The sequence below is a fragment of the Lutra lutra genome, chromosome 4 (assembly GCF_902655055.1).
Source record: "Lutra lutra chromosome 4, mLutLut1.2, whole genome shotgun sequence".
Taxonomy (NCBI): Eukaryota; Metazoa; Chordata; class Mammalia; order Carnivora; family Mustelidae; genus Lutra; species Lutra lutra.
Window position 1 is genome coordinate 25,671,556 of NC_062281.1, and position 22,303 is coordinate 25,693,858.

General features: G+C 36.1%; 1 long non-coding RNA gene across 1 annotated transcript in view; it reads left to right on the forward strand.

Moving 5' to 3' along the window:
* The window catches only part of LOC125098266 (uncharacterized), a 71,268-nt gene that overhangs the window by 14,095 nt on the left and 34,870 nt on the right, over positions 1-22,303 (forward strand). Inside the window, exon 3 of the long non-coding RNA XR_007126779.1 lies at positions 16,464-16,645. This is a non-coding gene — a long non-coding RNA (uncharacterized LOC125098266). The remainder of the gene's footprint in view (positions 1-16,463; positions 16,646-22,303) is intronic.

A 22,303-nucleotide genomic window follows, 5' to 3' on the forward strand; every position in this document is an offset into this window, starting at 1 on the left:
AGCTGACCTAGCATGACTGTGCAGTTTTCTCTGTGTATTGCAATCTCATTGGTCACCTATGTATAGCCAGGCTCAACCACCTCTATAAAAGTTAGTCTGTGAGGCTGGGAGGGGTCGCCTCTTTGTAAGAGACGGCCCTGACTGGTTGGTTTGATTCTCGATGAAATAAAGCTTTGCTTGACCTTTGCTTTGTAGCAGCCTCATTCCTTTGATCACAGACTCTAACATTGGGGGCTCGTCCGGGTTCAAATGATGAGACCTGAGCCAGCATCAGAATTTCTAGAAAAAGCCTTTGGAAGTAAGTTCTAGGGATCCTGTCTGTCTGTCTGGTTGTGGAGCTCCAGGGTATGGGCCATCAGGGAGAAGCTGGATGCAATCATGTTCCCCACGGCTGGAGTGGATGTGGGGATGCCCCTTCCCTCTACTGGTAGATCACCAGGGGGTTCGAGTCCCCCTAAAAAGTCCCCACCGGTGGCAGGACCGCTGGGCCTGCAGTTGTCTTTGTCTTGTCTTTTTGTTATCTGTTGTATTGTTTGCTGTGTTTGAAGAAATGGGGCAAGCAGAGAGTGAGGGGACTCTGACTTTTAATGGTTATAACTGGAGCCAACTGTGGTTAGTCTAACTCGAGACATAGACTTTAGGGAATATTCCCAAGCAGCTGCCGAAACTCCCTTTGTTTTGGGGATGTTCCTGTCTTCTCTGGCCTGATGTGGACTGCCTAGCATGCCCCCCCCCACCTTGCTGGTGGGAAAGCATGGCATCTGAAGTGGAGTGGGCCCGGGTGTAACATGAAATCTGTTAGCAAAGAGATGACTAAAACTGAGGGTTAATTGTCTGTCTCAGGATTTTAATGGGTAATTGTTACAGTAGCTCTCAAAGTCTTTGGTAACCTGAAACTTTAAAGGTTTACTTGGATGACAAATGGGATTAAATTTGTTGGACCTCTAGGTCTTAACCAAGTGGGATAAAATGCTAGGGCGCTGGTTGCTGGAACTGGGTTTGTAATTTTGAAATCTGTTGGTAAACATGTTTTGTGCTTAACTGCTGTTGCAACAGTTCACAATTGGTTAATATTTAGTCTTCACTAGAGATTGAGATATTTCTAAGAAAATGTAAATGATTTTCTCTTTGCCCACCCAGAATTGTAAATAAGATCTCTTTGACTCATAAGGCTTTCCTCGATATGCTAAGTTACTCAGGAAGTACTGCTAAATCAATGATAAACCTTGGGTTACATTTGGGTAAATGCTGTAACTACTCCAAAGGTTCTATACATTTCCTAAAGTTTTAATGTTTTGATAAGGGTCATCACTTGATATTTAACCATAACTATTCTGAGTTTTTGTCATTTGTAATTGTTTTAATTTTCTTGTAAGATGAATTCCACCTTAAAGGAAATTGATGTGGGAGACTTTCAGAACAAATACGGGGTTTTTATTTGTTGAAATCCTGGAACTGAAATGGGTAAGAATTTCCAGAAGTAAAAGCTGCACTCAGACTAAGCCAGAATTAGTACGGTGACTCAAGGCAAGAATGAGTCTCCAGGAGCTTTCCTAGAAAGGCTTATTGAAGCCTACAAAATGTATAGCCTGATTGACCCTGAGGCACCCCAAAATCAGAGGACAGTGAATCTTGCTTTTGCCAGTCAGTCAGTCCCAAATATAAAGAGGAAACTTCAGAAAATTGAAGGATTTGAAGGGAAGAATCTGACTGAGTTAATGGGAATAGCAGAAAAGGTCTTTAACAATAGGGATGCACAAGAGAATGAAAAACAGACAAAAAACTAGTTAAGGTTCTGGCATTACATGAGGCGGGGAAGAGACAGGGGGAAAGAGGTCAATGGAAAGGGGAAAGGCAGGTAGGGGATGGTAAATGGAAGAAAAAGCCAAAGCACAGAGAAGGCAGGTGGGAAGACTTAGATTCAGATCAGTGTGCTTACTGTAAGGAAAAAGGACATTGGGCCAGGGAGTGCCCCAAAGGAAGACGGCAATGCTGGCCACGAGAGACTGTAAGGGCTGTGGTTCGAAGCCTCTTCCCGAACCTTGGGTAAAACTGAAGTGGAGGGGAAATCAATTGATTTTTTGGTGGATTACGGGAGCCCAATTTTCATCATTACTTATCTCAAAGATGAATTTTTCTGCATATCTTTAGCAAGGGAGTCTCAGCCTCTCTTTGCTTTTGAGTGGTCCATCCCTCAGGAAGGGTTCCAAGGCCAGCTCACATGGACAAGACTTCCCCAAGGGTTCAAGAGTTCAACCCACTACCTTCGACGAGGCCCTACATGAGGATTTGCATGAGTACAGAACCTCCAATCCGGGAGTCACTCTGTTACAGTATGTTGATGATTTGCTAATAGCCGCTGAGGACTATGATTCATGTTTGCGGGGGACAAGAGCTCTCTTACAGACTCTGTAGGAAAAAGGGTGTCAGGTGTCAGCAAAGAAAGCACAGCTCTGTCAGAGCCACGCCACGTATCTAGGCTTTGATCTCCACGAGGGAGTGCATTCACTGAGTCCAGGAAACAGGTTATCACCTGATACCCCTGCCCCACCACATCCCAACAAGTGAGGGAGTTTCACGGGATGGTGGGCTACTGTAGGCCATGGATACCACAGTTTGCAGAGATTGCCCGACCCCTCTATGAACTGGCAAAAGGGGGGCTCACTATGATAGAGTGGACAGCTGAGGCAGAAGGAGCATTTCAGGAATTACAAACAGCCTTACTGAGTGCCCCAGCATTGGCCACCCCAGATGTTACCAAGCCCTTCCACTTGTATGTGGATGAAAATGCAGGGGTGGCCAAAGGAGTTTTGACTCAGACTCTGGGGCCTTGGCAAAGGCCAGTAGCCTATCTTAGCAAGAAACTAGATCCAGTAGTGGCTGGGTTCCCCCCTTGCCTCCGTGTAATTGCTGCCACAGTCCTCCTGGTCAAGGATGCAAGTAAATTGTAAATTTGGGTCAAACGCAAGTAAATTTGGGTCAAAATCTCATCTTGACCACCACCCACGCTATCGAGGGCCTTCTCCAGACTCCACCAGACCGATGGATGATGAATGCCTAAGTGACAGGATATCAGGTCCTCCTCCTCAACGAACCAAGAGTGACATTCCAGCCCCCAGCAGTGCTAAATCCAGCCACGTTGCTGCCAGAGGAGCTGGCTGACCACCCACATGACTGCAGGGGGGTCCTAACCCAAGTCACAGGAATAAGGCCGGACCTCAGAGACATTCCCCTCCCAGATGAGAGATGACTCTGTTCACAGACAGGAGTAGCTACATGGTCGATGGAAAGAGGTATGTGGGGGCTGCAGTGGTTTCCCCGAGCAGGAACTCTGGATGGAAGCCCTGCCACACGGAACCTTGGCACAAAAAAGTGAAGCTGATTGCACTCACCAAGGCACTGCAGATGGCCAAAGGTAAAACCGCCAACATCTATACAGACAGCAGGTACGCCTTTGCTACTCTCCATATACATGGGGCTATTTATAAAGAAAGGGGCCTATTAACAGCAGAAGGAAAAGGATTTAAAAACAGAGAAGAAATATTGGCTCTACTCCAGGCTATTTGGGACCCAAAAGAGGTGGCCATTATGCATTGCCTGGGACACCAAAAGGGGACTGATCTGATTTCAAAAGGAAACCAATTAGCAGATCAAGCCACAAAGCAAGCAGCCCGAGAATCTGCAAGAGCTGGTTACACTCCCAGCTCCAGCCCTACCAGAAAAACTGAACTATTCAGAGGAAGATTTAAAGTATTTACAAAAATGGGCTAAATTGGACTATGAAGGGGACTGGGCTAAGATTAAAGCAGGAAAGATAATTCTTCCTCGAAGATTAGGTAAGAAGTTAGTAGACCAAATACATCAGGGTACTCATTTGGGGACACGCAAACTCAAGGAGCTTATAGGCAAGCAGTTCCAGGTTTCTAAATTAGGGCATATGGTTCAGGATATAGTTGATAGATGTGCTCAATGCCAGGCAGTTAATGTGGGAGGAAATAGAATGGGAAGAGGAAAAAGAGAAAGAGTTAAGGAACCAGGATTTTATTGGGAAATAGATTTTACAGAAATGAAACCCAGAAAATATGGGCACAAGTATATATCAGTTTTTGTAGATACCTTTTCAGGCTGGGGAGAGGCCGATTCCACCAAACATGAGACAGCAGGAGTGGTAGCCAAAAAGCTACTAGAAGAAATAATTCCTAGGTTTGGGCTGCCTCTCGCAATCAGGTCAGACAATGGCCCTGCATTTGTGAGTTCAGTCTCACAAGCATTGGCTGAGGCCATGGGCACTAATTGGAAACTACATTGTGTCTATCAGTCCCAGAGTTCCAGGCAAGTAGAGAGAATGAACAGGACTCTTAAAGAGACCTTGACAAAGCTAATTCTGGAGACTGGCGGTGGATGGGTGGATCTCCTTCCTTTTACCCTCCTTAGGGCGTGGTGTACACCCTACTCAAACAAGCTGACTCCATTTGAAATAATGTTCAGGAGATCCCTCCACCCCCTGCTCTGCCCTCGGCTACAAGAGGTTGCCCTAGCAGAAATGACTGATCAGTCTGTACTCCAGTCACTGCAGGCATTACAGTCTGTCTTAAAAAGAGCCCACACAGGGATCCGAACTGCCCACACTGAGATGGAGGCGGAGGTGGGACCACATCCTTTCCAACCCAGGGACTTGGTTTGGATACATCACCATCAAATGGGAAACTTGGAGCCTAGCTAGAAGGACCATTTACTGTCAACCTGACCACCCCCACGGCAATAAAAGTAGAAGGCATCAGGGCCTGGATTCACGCGGGTCAAGTCAAAGGAACCGAGGACAAGGACATTGCCCAGAGGTGGAAGCCACAGCTGATGGATCCCACTTACCATGGACTAAAGCTAAGACTCAAAGACTATGAGTTCATTGTTGCTCCTATTGTTACCTGTTTGTGTAAGAGCTTCTGAGTCACCTCATAAGACAAAAAAGTATAGGTGGGAATTATGGAAACAGAATTAGGAAAACATGAAACAATTAAGAAAAATGAAAACGGTTATACAAAGCGGTGAATGGCTAACTCATCAGCCGACCGTGCACTAATGTTATTTTTTGGCCCCTGCATTATAAATGCCCTAATGTCATTTGTATAAAAGAAAATTAGAGCAATAAAAAATGTTAATCTTACATGCTCAATATAACCCCTTTCAACAGGAGAACATAGAACTAGCTGAAAAGTCAAGGATTTGACTAATCTCCAAAGAAAAGGGGGGAATGTAAGGGCCTACTTAGGAGAGGGAGCCGTTTTGTGTTTATGCAGTGAACATAGATTGAATTGACCCTGCCCCTCCCAGAGGAACTTACTTGCAAAACCTAGATACAAGGGCGGGACAGGCCAGGTGGAGACATCCAATCAGTGGGGCGCACATATATCTACTAGGTAAACTGAAATTCAATTGGCCACCCGTAGAGCTGACCTAGCACGACTGTGCAGTTTTCTCTGTGCATTGCAATCTCATTGGTCACCTGTGTATAGCCAGGCTCAACCACCTCTATAAAAGTTAGTCTGTGAGTCTGGGAGGGGTCGCCTCTTAGTAAGAGATGCCCGACCGGTCGGTTTGATTCTCGGTGCTTGGCATGAAATAAAGCTTTGCTTGACCTTCGCTTTGTATCGTCTCATTCCTTTGATCACGGACCCTAACAAAAGTTACCCTAACAAGTCACTTAAGAGTCCTATGAGGTGATATGAACATATGCTTTAGAATCATATGGAATATAATTAAGACTGGTTCAGCATTGGTCTAAGGGTTGCCATTCCTCCCTCTACACCCAGTTATACATGAGTAAATGGCTGCCTATTTCTCTCTCTGCAACCAAAAATCTTCTCATTACAGTGTCCCAAGCAGACACTGGAAATTGATACTATGTCTGCAGAAAGTAAAAGGATTAAGAAATAACTTGTGTAAATAACTGCAATTTAGGATTACACTAGAATCTGGGGTAAGAAAATTTAAAAATGAAGGATCTAATAATTAAAGTTGGGATTATGAGAGAGGTGACCCTGAAGGAAGACAGGATCTGAGAATGTAATATTCAAAATCCAAAATCAAAGCCCAGAAGTGGACAGGGCAAGGAGATGTCCAACATCAGGAAATATACAATTGTCTTAAGTAGCTGCTCTTTGCTCTTTTGTGAACATAGTCCACAGTTTGATATAGGGTCCTTAGATATTAAAATGTACATATTACATATTAATTTTACTCAATTATGATGTTTTTTAATTCCTCCATTTTTCTATTATCAAAAAACTAAGATCTAAATATTCTATTTACCATGAAGTTCACATAATCATAGAAAGAATTAAACAATATATTTTTCAGCTTACTATGTGTGCCACAGATAAGGAACTGGGACTACTGTCTGCCAAAAACAAAAGCAAAAAAACAAACAAATAAAAACACCAGAGCAAAACACAGCTACTTCTTTAAATTGAATTTTTCCTACATATTTTACAGTGCATTTCTCAATTGAGTTGATATAGGCAAGTATGTTGCCTTTACACCACCCAGTTCACCACGAAGCTATTTCCAAAAAAATCAAAAACCTATGTCTATAAAATCTTTCTAAAGTAATGTCGTTGTTTCTCAAATATTCTGTACATTTTGTTTTATGTTTTGTCCAGTTTTCCTGTCCTTACTTTTGGGCTGAAAATTATTTTCCTGATCCATGTTTACAAGTACTTGATATTTATATGTAGATTTCATGTCCCCTGGTAGACTTTGCTCGTTCTAGCTCATAAAATTTGAGATATTTTAATCCTTTCGTTAGTCTATCTATTCACTCTCTTAATCTTTCATATTGCTTTTGCTGTGAGCTCCTGTTTTTCATTTATCTATGTACTGCTAGGACTGGAATGCCTATAACTGAATGTATTCCAGCAGGTGTGTTTACATGAAATAAGATGAAGTTAAATCACTATTTTAATGTGTGTGTAACTTGACAAAAGCTGGACAGATAGAAAAGCTCTCCTATATTGATTATTCTCTAATATATTCTCTAATAGAGATTAGATTATTCTCTAATATATTACTCTTATGAAGCATATATATAAAAGATAAATATATAAATATATATAAAAGATTTTATATATATATATATATGATAAAATTTGGTGTTGGTAAATATCATGCCCTATAGATATATACATACAAAAGTTGAAATTTATTTGAAAAGAAAAATATGTATATATAGAGAATGATATTTACCCAACACCAAATTTTATCTTTTACATGTTCTATACTTTTGTCTATGTGCTTACATCTTTGATATTGTTTTAAATCCTCTAGTGCTCACTTCAGACGTTCAGTTAGATGCCTAAATTCTAAAGTAGCTATTGCTTCTAAAATTCATCAAATATTTGATCCTTATCTCTGTTAGTACCAATAATATTTATTGCCTCATTGTTTATTCATGCAAGTTTTAAAGTCACAAATACATAGAAGTTGAGGTAGATGCTCTAAAAATTATCAGTTGTAACTGTGATGAGAAAGTTACAGAATAACTATCTTCCTGCAGAATAAGTGCAGAATATACAAACACTGCTGGGTGAATTCCTATTTTATAATGGGAATCCCTTTTGTTGGTAAAAAATTTTATACAAAAAATCACCATATGAAAATTAACTGATTTAAAATACCTCAAATGTTTAAGTATACAATCACGGTGTGAAGATTTAACTTGCCAATTTTTGTGTTTTTTTGTGAAACTACAGTGATACAAATATTTTAAAAACATTTGTACAGGGCACCTGGGTGGCCCAGTTTTTTAAGCATCTGCCTTCAGGTCAGGTCATGATCCCAGGGTCCTGGGATCAAGTCCTCCATCAGTCTCCTTGCTCAGCAGGGAGCCTGCTTCTCCCTCTCCTCCCAGCTCCTGCTCTCTCTATCTCTGTCTCTCTCTCTCTCTCAAACAAATAAAATCTCTGAAAAAAATTAGTACATAGATCATGACAATAAATGGCATTTAGTCTTAATATCAGAGTATGCTCAGGGATGCTTCATGTTATACCAGTTAAAGATAACTCCGCCAGTTGATATCAGTTCTCATAGATATTATTTTTAATATTCAGGTCTGATCAGTTTATTTCCTAAATTGTTAAATTGAGAGTTAATGGACACTTATAGTCTTGACAATACATAAAGCCAAACAAAGCTTTTATCTGAAAAGAAAAAGTTCACTTTTGTTAAGAAGTCATGCTCTGTATGATTACTGGCAAGTACAGGAAAAAATATATATAATGATGCAAAAACTAAACATACTATAGATTATATCTATAAAACTTGGGTCTCATGGGCGCCTGGGTGGCTCAGTGGGTTAAGCCGCTGCCTTCGGCTCAGGTCATGATCTCAGGGTCCTGGGATCGAGGCCCGCATCGGGCTCTCTGCTCAGCAGGGAGCCTGCTTCCCTCTCTCTCTCTCTCTGCCTGCCTCTCCATCTACTTGTGATCTCTCTCTGTCAAATAAATAAATAAAATCTTAAAAAAAAAAAAAAAAAAAAAAAAAAAAAAAAAAAAAAAAAAAACTTGGGTCTCAAAAGCAAACAGCAACCAAATCGAGGTGCCCAGAAAAATATCAAAAATATTTACAAGAAAAAAGTATTTTGCATTGATAATTTTGTGAAAGGTAGCAGACAGAGATAAGGTTTGATAGGCTAAGGTTTGATAAGGCAAGTTTTGATAAGGAATTAAAAAATGAAAATAGAAACTATCTTCAAGTCACCAAATCTATCCAAAATTACAAAGGATATTTCAGGACATTTCAAAATTTATATGGGGGTACTCTAACATAATTTCCAGTTTTTCACATTATACTATTATACATGTGAATGTCCAGAAAACTATAAAATACCAGAATATTGCCATAAACTTGGACTGAAAGAGAACCTAATACTACACTCCATGAATAAAAGGCAGATAGAATTGAAATGAGAAATACATTGTCTGACTCCTCCTTATGGAATCCTAAGGCTCTGTTTTATGAAATTGGCTGTTGAAAGAAGATGACTGTACCCCATGGTAGCACTTTTATTCAATCCTGCAGGAAATAATTTCCAAACCCTACAGGAGAGGTGTCTGATTTTTTAAATATGGATACAAGACAAAGAATATCAAGATTCTGGCGATGTTGGGGGTAACAAATAAATAAAATCTTTAAAAAAAAAAGAAGATGTATACTGCAAACTCAAATGACAACAGTGATTATATAATCTCAGATAATGATCTATCCTATTCTCTCAGGTTTTTAATGGGCTTTTGTCTCAGTCAGAAACACACGGATACCTCACTGCACCTATTTTGCCATTCCCTATTGGCTATGTCAGAGTCGAGTCTCACCTGGCCAAGATTTAAATAACATTTATTCTGTATGGCTTAAAGTTAAATGTGACATCTCTCTCAGAATAAATACATTCTACCCTATATTCTAAGATCAAAGTTCAGTCCCCACATGAAAAGTAGTATGATTAAGACTACTTCCAAGATTTTGTAAGGCATGTTTTTACCTCAGCTGCTAACTTTTTAAATCCTAAACACCTTTTTATATGAGTTACTTAATTATTTTGTTCTTAAGAAGTTGTTTCCTTTCAATCCCTTCCTTTCTTTTGTTTTTTTTTTTCTGACATTCTCTACAATCCTTCTTCTCTCTTTTCTTCCTCACTTTTCCTTCTCTTCTTCCCACTTCTTTCCTTCCTTTCTTTCCTTCCTTCTTTCCATTTTCCTTCTCTTTTTCTTTTTCTCTTTGTTTGTTCCAAGTATAGAGAGAAATTTAGGACTTTCGTAGACTCTTCAGATATATATTCAGATATATTATTCAGATAAAAAATTAAAAGCTGTCCCTTATCTGATTGATGGTGTGTGTGCATATTGTGTGTTAATGTTTTTCCCTGTGTAGAAAAAATATAGCCATAGCAAATAACTACCTTCATTCTTTAAGGTTAATAAGTAGTGACTTTTTAAGAAGTGACTGGATGTCTATGCATTGCTTATGGCAAATCATCTCACTGATTGTCAAAAATCTAGTTCAACTGGGTATATTTACAAATAAACTTATAAATTTACAAAGCATTTAAAATTTAATTTCAATTCATTTTTCCTCAAAAGGATTTTGGTTAGTTTTAGAATTTCAGTAAAGACAACAACAGATGTACTTTAGAAGCAGGAGATAAATCTATATGAATTCAAAAAAGCAAAGTTCTTTGAAGTTTCATTGGTTTATCATTTTTGTTTTCCACTCTTGTCAGCATTTTACCAGCAATGTATAAAAATATATATGCACACACAGATGTTGAAACTATGCATAAGTCTTAATATATTTAAGGGACAGATGGCTGGCTAAATGTGATCATTTGCAACATATATAACTAGTTTATCTGTAAACTCACATTACCCAACACCATAGATATTTCATTAGTAGATATACATATATCCCAAAATAGGGAGTTCTTTCATCGTAATGAAAATTACAAGAATGTTCATAGAGTCCCTAAAGAGCTCCCTCCTCTGTGGGATGCTACAGATAAAGTGATGCTAAATAAATAAATATATATATATATATATATAATTTTTTTTAATGAGGGCTTTATAAAAAAATAATGGCAAGACCTTTTCCCCATCATTTTCTTCTTCTACTTCACTCAACTAATGCTCTTTCTTCTTCCCATTACAATTTCCAGTAGGCAAGATGCAAAAAGGAATTTGAACTAAAAGCTGAGTGGTATTTCTTTGTGTCACATAAAGACAGAGAATATATGTTATTATTTAATATGATGAATATATATTGTGTATATACATTTGTAATATTTTATAATAATAATATGAATTTCAAATGCTTAGGTCTGATTTACGAAGTTGGAACAAAACATACCTATCAACAGAATATTACTTGCCGCTAATTCATGAAAAACAATTAGAAAGGTTTTCTCTAAAGTCACCAATGTCTCTCTCTGGCCCCATAGGAACAAAGCTTTAGTTACCTTTTCCCCACCTCATATATTCCTCCAGAATCTTTAGTGCTTGATCACTCCCAAAAAAGAGACTTGAAAACATCTGACACTTCAAATGAGCAGTAAGACATTGTAGATTTTTTCCTACACAATGTTCAAATACAAGTAGACAATATTTTATTAATATGTGAATTATTATTCAGCTGACTCATTTTTCCTAATTCCCGAACACAATGGAACCAAATGATAAAAATAACTGGGAGCAGTTAAGTGAATTAAAGCCCAATGGCTTTTTAGGGTATTTTATTTATCTGCAATTCTCAGTGTTAACTCAATGCTTATAATATAGGGCATATTTCATATATTATTTATAACCAAAATATACTAATATACTCAATACCTACCTAACATTATAGAGTTAACAATCAAAGAAATTTTGAATGAAAAATATGATTTTGTTGTTTCTCCATTTGAATAGTCCTTTGAGTAATTTATAGAAGTATACATCCATATCATCCATGTATATCTTTATTAATTGTTTCATTGATTTTAGAGTATTGAATATACATGTGTGTATATATATGTATGTATATATACATATATACATATATATAGAGAGAGAGAATGAGAGGGAGAGAGCGTAAGCTTATATATATATGTACACACATATCCATTATATCCATATATATTTATATGGTATATGACATATTTATGAATATGCAAACTCATAGATATAATTATACATATTCAAAAATATTTCACATATAAATATATCATAAATATTTAAACATAAAGTGTATAAATATTGTATAATAAAATCAACATATATGCACTTTTTTAGTTTTGTTTAAAAAAGATTATAGAATACTACATCAAAAATTAATGATGGGGGCACCTGAGTGGCTCAGAGGGTTAAAGCCTCTGCCTTCGGCTCAGGTCATGGTCTCAGGGTCCTGGGATCGAGCCCTGCATCAGGCTCTCTGCTCAGTGGGGAGCCTGCTTCCCTTCCTCTCTCTGCCTGCCTCTCTGCCTACTTGTGATCTCTCTCTCTGTCAAATAAATCTTAAAAAAAAAAAAAAAGAAAGAAAGAAAATTAATGATGTACTATATGTTGGCTAATGGAATTTAAAATAAATAAATAAATAAATAAATATTTTTTTAAAGGCAAAAATAAAAATAAAAAAGATTATAGACACCTTAAACAATTTTTCCTTGACAAATTTCCTTTTTATCCCTCTACATTTAGATTTCTTTTTCTTTTTTAATATTTATTTATTTATTTTAGAGAGAGTGTAGAGCAAGAGAGAGAATGAGTGTTGGGGAAAAGGCAGAAGAAGAGAAGCAGATTCACTAATGAGTAGAGCCCAATGTGGAGCTCAATCCCAGATCCTTGGGACCATGACCTAAGCCAAAGGCAGACACTTAATCAACTGAGCCAAGTGCCCCTACAATTTTTTTTTTCTGTTAGCTTATTAGGTTTTACATGACCAACCTGAGTCATCTTTACTAGTGTACCTTCAATATGTTCAATTAGGTTGTCTTCTTGAAACAGTTTTCAATTGTAGCATTATTATATTAAACTGTTTTTCTCCTTAAGAGTTTCCAGTTTTGGGGCACCTGGGTGGTTCAGTGGGTTAAGCCTCTGTCTTCAGCTCAGGTCATGATCTCAGGGTCCTGGGATCGAGACCCGCATCGGGCTCTCTGCTCAGCAGGGAGCCTGCTTCTCCCTCTCTCTCTGCCTGCTGCTCTGCCTACTTGTTGTGATCTCTCTCTCTCTCTCTGTCAAATAAAAAAAAAAAAAGAGTTTCCAGTTTTAATATTCTGAAATATGTTTGTTGCCTGTACCTACCACCATCTTTTATTTGCTCTTTTCATTTCTATCTCTGTTCTTTTTTTTTTTTTTTTAGATTTTTTTATTTATTTATTTGACAGAGAGAAATCACAAGTAAGCAGAGAGGCAGGCAGAGAGAGAGGAGGAAGCAGGCTCCCTGCTGAGCAGAAAGCCCGATGTGGGGCTCGAACCCAGGACCTGGGATCATGACCTGAGCCGAAGGCAGCGGCTTAACCCACTGAGCCACCCAGGCGCCCCTCTATCTCTGTTCTTAACTGTACTTTTTGTCATATACATTTTGGATATCCTGTAACTACTCTTTATATTTGAGATTGCTTTGTCATTTCTTCCGTTCCTTTTCTGATTTCAGGAAGTTGAAATTTAACATTTTCCTATTATTCCTTCATTTATATTTTGATTTTGAATTTCTTTTCTTTCATGTAATTCCTTCATTGTATTTTATATTACATTTATTTTATGTGTTTTATAGTCAATTGCCTCCACTTTGAGTTTTTTTATTGGGGAAAGAAGTGTTTTAATATGCTCTTGTTTGTTGTTTGTTTTTCTATATTAACTTTATGTATGCTGGAGTTTTTTTTCTGTATTAGATTTATGTCCTTTATGCCAGAGGTAAACCAAAAAGAAAATTGAGTTAAAGAGGCTAAAAAAAATAGTAAAATCTAAAATAGGCATTGTAAAGTATAAAGATGAAGGCTAAAATTCACGTTAATAATTTTAATTTTTAATTTTTTACTTAGAATGACATTAAGTAACATTTTTTTAAAAAAACTTCACAAGAGGAAGAAAGAAAAAAGCTTTATAATTCAGTACCTGTTACTAAAGCACTTTCTTACTCATTTTTAAAAATTTTTTAAAGATATTATTTATTTATCTGAAAAGAAAGAGATAGAGCTGGTGGGGGAGGAGTAGAAGGGGAAAATGAGGGGGCTGGGGGGAAGACAAAGAGACTCTGGGCCGAGTTTGGAGCCAGATTCAGGCTCAATCTCAAGACCCTGAGGTCATGACTAGAGCTGAAACCAACAGTCAGTGGACGTTTAGTCAATTGAGACTCCTGGCATCCCAACTTTCTTCTCATTTTTAAACAGCAGGCCCTCTGTTTTTATTTTGCATTTTGTCCTCCAAATTATGTAGCTGATTCTAGTTTTAAGGACTATGAGTTAAGACATGTAAAATCACTTGGAATAATGCCAGGCAGATGTTTTATGAGTATTTGCTTTTAATATCATTATTTCTATTAAAAGACATAGACATGGAGGGCATGAAGAGGCTAAAAAAATGACCAACAAAATATATTCCGAATGCAAACAAGAAAACAGAAGTTTATCAATTAAGGTAGAATTTAGCCTTTAAACATTAATGAGACAGATTTATAGTTTAAAAGGTTGGAATTCATAATGCTTATGTAATAGGTCTAAATATCTAGTGTACAAATAGCATAGTAGCAAAATTTCTAAAGTGGAAACTACAGGAAATAAAGGGAGAGATAGAGAGGCAGACAAAACTCATCCGAAAAAAAAGTATTATAACTTACTATTCTAAATCTAAAAATTTGAAGTGAAAAAAATTAAGTAGTCTGAGGATTTAAACAATATTAACTAATGACTTTTATATTATAAATATATATGCATCGTCATCTACTCATTGGTAATGTAGCAAAAAGTACTTCTTTTCAATTGTGAGAGAGAGAGTTTAAATGTGAAAAATAATCTGCACAAGAAAAAAGAATACAGAAGTCTACATTTGATTAAATAACACTATATATCTGGATATGGTTGCCAATACATTAAGTATCAATAATTTATGTATATGAAAGAGACTGATTTATAATTTCCTTTATTATAGTATGCATGTTAACTTTGGAGTCAAGAATATATTGATCTTAGCAATAATTGTTAAGAAATGTTGCCTCTGGGGTAAATACCCAGTAGTGCAATCGCAGGGTCATAGGGTAGCTCTATTTTTAATTTTTTGAGGAATCTCCACATTGTTTTCCAAAGTGGCTGCACCAACTTACATTCCCACCAACTCTTTCCAACACTTGTTTTTTTTTCCTGTTCTGTTAATTTTAGCCTTTGTAACTGGTGTAAGGTGGTATCTCAATGTGGTTTTGATTTGAATCTCGCTGATGGCTAATGATGATGAACATTTTTTTATGTGTCTGTTAGCCATTTGTATATCTTCTTTGGAGAAGCATCTGTTCATGTTTTCTGACCATTTTTTGACATGAGTATATGTTTCTTGGTTATTGAGTTTGAGGAGTTCTTTAAAGATACAGATGTAGTGAATAAAAGGGCCATGTGTACCCCAATGTTCTAGCAGCAATATCTACAATTGCCAAACTGTGGAAAGAGCCAAGATGCCCTTCAACAGATGAATGGATAGAAAAAGTATGGCCCATATCTACAATGGAACATTACATAGCCATCAGAAAGGATAAATACCCAACTTTTGTATTAACATGGACGGGACTAGAGGAGATTATGCTGAGTGAAATAAGTCAGGCAGAGAAAGTTAATTATCATATGGTTTCAATTAGTTGTGGAGCATAAGGAATAACATGGAGGACATTACGAGAACGAAAGGAAAAGTGAATTGGGGTAAACTGGAGGGGAGACAAAGCATTGAGAGACTGTGGACTCTAAGGAAAAAACAGGTTTTTGGAGGGGGGTGGGGAGGATGGGTGAGCCTGACGGTGGGTTTTAAGGATGACACAGATTGCATGAAGCACTGGGTGTGATGCATAAACAATGAATCTTGGAACACTGAAAAAAAATAAAATTAAGATGTTAAAAAAAAAGGAAACGTTGCCTTTTTCTGTGTACTTTGGAAAATTTTGTTCAACATGGGTGTTATTTCTTCTTATGTTGGGAGACTTCACTGGTGAATCTAACTGAGATAGATGTTTCCTTTGTAGGAAGGTTTTTAATAACAAATTCATTTTCTTTAACAGATACTGCAATACTCAAATTTTCCATTTTTTCTTGTTTCAGGTAATAGAATTGTTGTCCCAAAAAATTATGCATTTCCTTTAAGCTATGAAATTGCTTGGCATACAGTTGTTAACAGTATCATCTTATTAATTTTTTGTTACTAACAATGTCTCCTTTATCATTCCCAGTTTTGGTTAATTGTACTTTCCCCATTTTCTATGAAAAAAAATTGCATTAGTCTTTTCAAAGAATTAATTTCTGGCTTTGATAATGTTCTCTATTGTCTATTTCATTTCTTTCTTATCATCAATGCTTTCTGTCTCACATCTGTAGGAGGGGATTTGCTGTTTGTTTTCTATCTTTCTGAGTTGGAAATGCTTAGGTACCTAATTCCAATTCTTGGTGTTTCCTAATACATACATTAAAGTTATAAATACGCCTTGGAGAAATTTAATTATATCCCAGTTTTGCATTTACTTATTCTCATTATTATCAGTTTAGAATACAGTTGACTTAGATTATTGATCCACTTTTAAGTTTTTTCTTGCATATTTGAATACTTTTGAAGTATATTTTAAACAAAAATTTCCAGTATTGTTTTCTAGTTATTCTTTGTTAATAATTTTTAACTTAAATTTATAGTTGTTCAAGAATAGGCTCTGAATATTTCAATATTTATTTATTGACATTTTCTTTATGGTTCTAGGTCTACCAGTCATGGAAACTTCTGCATAAATCTGAGAAATATGTGAAGTCTTTCATCATTGCAAGCAAGGTTCTCTACATGCTTTCTGGCCAAGAATTTTAATACTTCTGTTCAGAACTGGATCTTTATTTAATGTTTTGTTTTGTTTTTTGGTCTACTTGCTTTGCCAGCCATATAAAGAGGTATGTTAAGATTTCCAAAATTATTTTATATTTTATCTATTTCTTACTTTGTCCTATTAATTTATATATACACAAATACACATGCACGCACACACACATTCACATTTTAAGCAAGATAAAACTTAGATGTCCTAAAATTCACCATTTAAAATTACTTAGCTCAGTAATTGGTTATATATTTACAAGGCTCAGCCATATTTAATTCTACAATATTTTTATCATATTAAAAACAAACAAAACAAAACAAGACAAAAAAATACTGTGGCAGGGTCAGGGTGGGGCAGTCCATTTTCAGGATCACAGTGTGAGAAGTTTCACATATCAATTCCAGAGGAAAAAACAAGCAAAATGAATAAAAAGTATAAGAAACTAAGCATTTAAAGTTTCTAGAAATTGGACTAACGCATACAACTAATGAAGTAAATGAATTATTTCCCATTCCTTAATGACTAATGATGTTGAGTATCTTTTCACATACTTACTCATTTTTGTCTTCTTTTGAAAAATGTTTATTCAAATCCTTTGCTCTTCTGCAGTTGGGTTATTTGTCATTTTATTATTAAGTTATAATAGTTCTTTATATATTCCAAATCCAAGTCTCTTATCAGGTATATAATTTTCAAAAATTTTCTACCATTCTGTGGGTTGTATTTTCACTTTAAAGACAGTGTCCTTTGAAGCCATGAGTTTTTTTTAAAAGATTTTTATTTATTTATTTGACAGACAGAAATCACAAGTAGGCAGAGAGACAGGCGGGGGTGGGGTGGGAAGCAGGCTTCCCGCTCAGCAGGGAGCCCAATGCAAAATCAAAGCTTGATCCCAGGACCCTGAGATCATGACCTGAGCCAAAGGCAGAGGCTTAACCCACTGAGCCCCCCAGGTGCCCCAAGAAGCTGTAGATTTTTAATTTTTTTTTTTAAAGATTTTATTTATTTATTTGACAGAGAGAAATCACAAGTAGGCAGAGAAGCAGGCAGAGGGAGAGGAGGAAGCAGGCTCCCCGCTGAGCAGAAAGCCCCATGCGGAGCTTGAACCCAGGACCTGGGATCATGACCTGAGCCGAAGGCAGCGGCTTAACCCACTGAGCCACCTAGGCGCCCCTAGATTTTTAATTTTAATGATGTCCAGGTATCTATTTTAGTTTTGTTTGTTTCTTGTGCTCTTGGTGTCATAAAACTTATTTTTTTAAAGATTTATTTGTTTATTTTAGAGAGAAAGAGAGCACATGCACATTGTGGGGAAGTCAGAGGGGGAGAGATATTTCAAGCAGACCCCTCTCTGAGCAAGGAGCCTGACACAGGGCTTGATTATAGGATGCTGAGATCATGACCCGAGCCAAAACCAAGGATCGGATGTTCAACCAACTAAGCAACCCAAACATCCCTAAAACTTTTCTAATTATCAAAGCTAACAAGGATTTACACTTACATTTCTTCTAAGAGTTGTTTAGTGTGATTTCTTAAATTGGGGTATTTGATCCATTTTGAGTTAATTTTTACATATGGTTGAGAAATGGGTTCAACTTCATTTATTTGCATGTATATACCCAGTTATTCCCAACGTTTGTTGAGAAGACTGTTTTCCCCATTGAATAATCTTTTTACTCTTGTTGATAATCAATCATAAATGTGTAGATTTATTTTTAGACTCTTAATTCTATTTCATTGTTCTACATAAGCATGTGTATGTCAGCATCACACTGTCTTGAATAGTGTAACTTTCTATTAAGTTTTGAAATGTGGAAATGTAAATATTCTAAATTAGTTCTTTTTCAAGATTATTTTGATATTCTTGAATTTCCAAATGCATTTTAGGATCAGTGTATTAATTCCCACAAAGACATTATCTGGGGTTTTAATGGGGCTTATGCTGAATTTGTAGATCAATTTGGGGTATATTATCATCTTAATGATGAACCTATAAATTTTTCCACTTACATAAGTCTTTTTAATTTTTTTCATGAATGTTCTGTAGTTTTCAGTAAATGTTTTGAACTTATTTTGATAAATTTATTTTTAAGTATTTTTGGTGGTAGCATAAATGGAATTATCTAATCGCATTTTGTTTGCTTGTATCTACCGTGTTGGAAACTACTGATGTATTTTGCATTGATCTTGTGCCCTGCAAAGTTGCCAAATGCATTTTTTAGTTTTCATTTTCTTAGTGGATTCTGTAGGATTTTATATACACAAGACCATGTCATCTGCAAATAAAGTTTTACTTTTACCTTTCCAATCAGTATGCCTCCTATTTTTTTGCTTAACTATCCACACTGTAATCTCCAGTACAATGCTCCAGAAGTGGGAGAGTGGACATCCTCTCCTTGTTCCTGATCATAGTGGCAAACCATTCATTATTTCACCACTTAGTATGATGTTAGCTGCATACATTTCAGTAGATATCACTTATTATATTAAGAATATTTTTTTCTATTCCTAGTTTATTGTGTGTTTTTATCACTAAATAGTGTAGGATTTTGTCAAATGTTTTTTTCTATATTTATTGAGATAACCATATGGTTTTTGTCCTTTATTTCATTAGTATGAACTATTATATTGATTTTTTAATGTTGAAACTACCTTGCATCCCTGTTATAAATCCCTCTTGGTCATGATCTGTAACATTTGTATATGCTCCAGGACTTAGTATATAGTAATTTGTTGAGGAAATTGCCTGTATTTATAAAGGAGATTCATCTGCAGTTTCTTTTGTTGTTGATATCTTTGCTCATGGTATCAAGACAAGTTGGGACTCATAGAGATTTGTTAGGAAGTATACCCTCCTCTTCCATTTTTTTAAATGATTTCTCAGTAAGTATATTTACACACAGGATATAGGACTTTTCTTGGAGGGCTGCAAGGAATTCACATATCTAGCTATCTCCCATATGACATTTCTCTTTAAGTTTCAATTCATAGTAAGCAAAATTTCATTCACTTCCAGGTTGTGACATTCAGAACCTCTGCCCTCGTTAAGGAAGCCACATTACACACTTCAAGGCATGGTACCTCATCTAATTAAGAAACACAGAGAAAGAAGGAGGCAGCTGTGAAAGAATTTCTACATAAGGGGCGCCTGGGTGGCTCAGTGGGTTAAGTTGCTGCCTTCGGCTCAGGTCATGATCTCAGGGTCCTGGGATCGAGTCCCACATCGGGCTCTCTGCTCGGCAGGGAGCCTGCTTCCCTCTCTCTCTCTCTGCCTGCCTCTCTGCCTACTTGTGATCTCTCTCTGTCAAATAAATAAATAAAATCTTAAAAAAAAAAAAGGATTTCTACATAAAAATAAATCAAGGGATATAAAATGGAAAATTTCATGCATGTGCCCTCAGGAAAACAAAACTTAAGGACTGAGAGACTGATTTCCCATAAATATCTGATTAACAGAAAATTAATGATGTTGGAATTTTCTTAAATTATAGAGAGTTTTTCAGGTTTATCTCCTATCAACCTTGTGAAATTTTTGCTCATGCCTTCCACAGATATGAACAAGAAATACCCAGGTCAGGTTGATCTCACAAAGTAAGTTGAACTGAGATTTGTTTGTATAATTGGACTGGTTATCTCAGGGAATTTTCAAAGCTGGTCTCCTTCTACTGTTGATTTGAGCAGACTTCTAAGTGAACTTTCCCCTCTTTACATTTCCTGCCCATAAATAGAGCCTACCTCAAACTTTTGAGTACTTACTATATAGTTTGCTGTTGTCCCAAATTGTAATTCCTCCGCTGTTCCCAAATAAACTCATCTTTTGTTGTGTTGTGCTTGCCTCACTTTACCTATTTTTTTTAGGTTGACACAGTCAAGAGAAATTGGTTTGTTTCTCAATTTTCTAATGTGACAAATTCATCTTCATTATGAATTAAATCTCACAAGTAACCTATAAGGCACACAAATGAATTTTGTCCCATTTTACAAATACGTAAAATATCCTCCCAAAGGTCATACAGCTCAAAATGTTGTAGGCATAGTTCAGATTCAATAGGACTGCCTCAATGACCAGTCATAGCCTGTGGACCATGTGCAATCACAGAGTCAATATTAAATTATTATTCTTTAATTAAACAAAAAAATGCTTCTTCAATCAAATCATTTTATAGAGCTATGCAGGCAGCCTGTCATTAAGTGGAACATCTAAACAATGTGTAGGTTGTTTTATCACCCTTTGAAAGACTGAATAACTTTTTAATAAAACGTTGTCCTTGTGGAACTTGAATATATATGGGAAATTTATTAGATTTAATTTGGTATTGGTTACATGAAAGTTATAGCGTACTTCTTAAAAATATATTTAATTATCTAGGAAAAGTACAAACATAACTAGTTCTTGATGCCCAATACTTTTCTGCCTAATAAAAATTATTATTTATATAAGAAAGGGGATGTAATAAATACTTGATCCTGAGCCAGATTTCCCTTTGCATTTCATAGTCATAACCAGCTTCTCCAAGATTTTGTCCCATACATGAATCACACACTTAACTCCACATCTGAATTATGATCCAACAGCCTGAATGGAATCACACTGTGACATATATGAGACTGCAGATAATTAGAAGTCATTTCTCAGTGTTCTAGATGTCCTTTCTTTCTGTTTCTCTTTACCACCTCTGCAAACCATACTTTAAGTGATACAGTCTAAGCAACATGAACAAGGTTATGATTCCGCTTTACCTGCCAAACCAAATCTTTTATTTCTAAGATGCTAAATAAAGTCTCATGTAAGTAAATAAAATAGAGTAAATTGAAAGAAAACAATAGTTTTATAATGCTGTTCCTGCAAATATGTCAATGTTTGGAATAATCATAGTTAAATGAAGGTTCATGAATAGAATTCTGAATATACTCCAAATGCTAGTTTTGCTAATAAGGGTATCAGTAATCAAAACAATGATTATTGTGACATAATATATAATTACAAAGATGCTCCTATGCCAATGTTATTTCCCATAATTTCATTGTTTGTACTTCATCTTTTTGAGAAGTTTAAAATTTTACTTTTACATGAAACAATTCTCTTACTCAGATTTCAGATCTACCCTTCAATTGTGTGTATGTATACAGTGTGGACACTGTAATCATTTAAGGACTACAGAAGATAATACAAGTGGAAGATAGGGATCTTGATCTCAGTAGCTTTACTTTGTTAGCTTTCAAATCAGTAACAATAAATCTGAATTATTTTGTTAATCATTTAACATCATTACTCATTTAAATGGGACATTGTGACATTAATTTACATCTATTTCAAGAAAAGCTTCATCATGGGAAAAAATGAAGTTAGGTGATCTAGGGAGTTAAAATGATCTCTCAATAAGCCAAATTGGATTTTCTCCTGCTTTTTCAAGACCATATTAGACAGAGAGAAAGAGTATTCCTGCTTACTGTGAATTCTTATATTTTTCTATGTTCTAAGTACCCAGATAAGCTTTACCAATTCAGAACTTAAAATGTAATGGGTCAGCTCTAAAACACACCAAATAGCAGCAATATAAAGTTTGACAGAAGTGTATCCTTATCTTCCAAATGAAATAGATATCTTTTCTAATTAAACTATTTCATGGTATGGTACAGTGTGTTACTGGTATTTTGAAACTTTTTAAATTTCTATGACTATATTGGCATCTTTCTTCACAATATAGGCTATGAGAACATCCTTAAATTT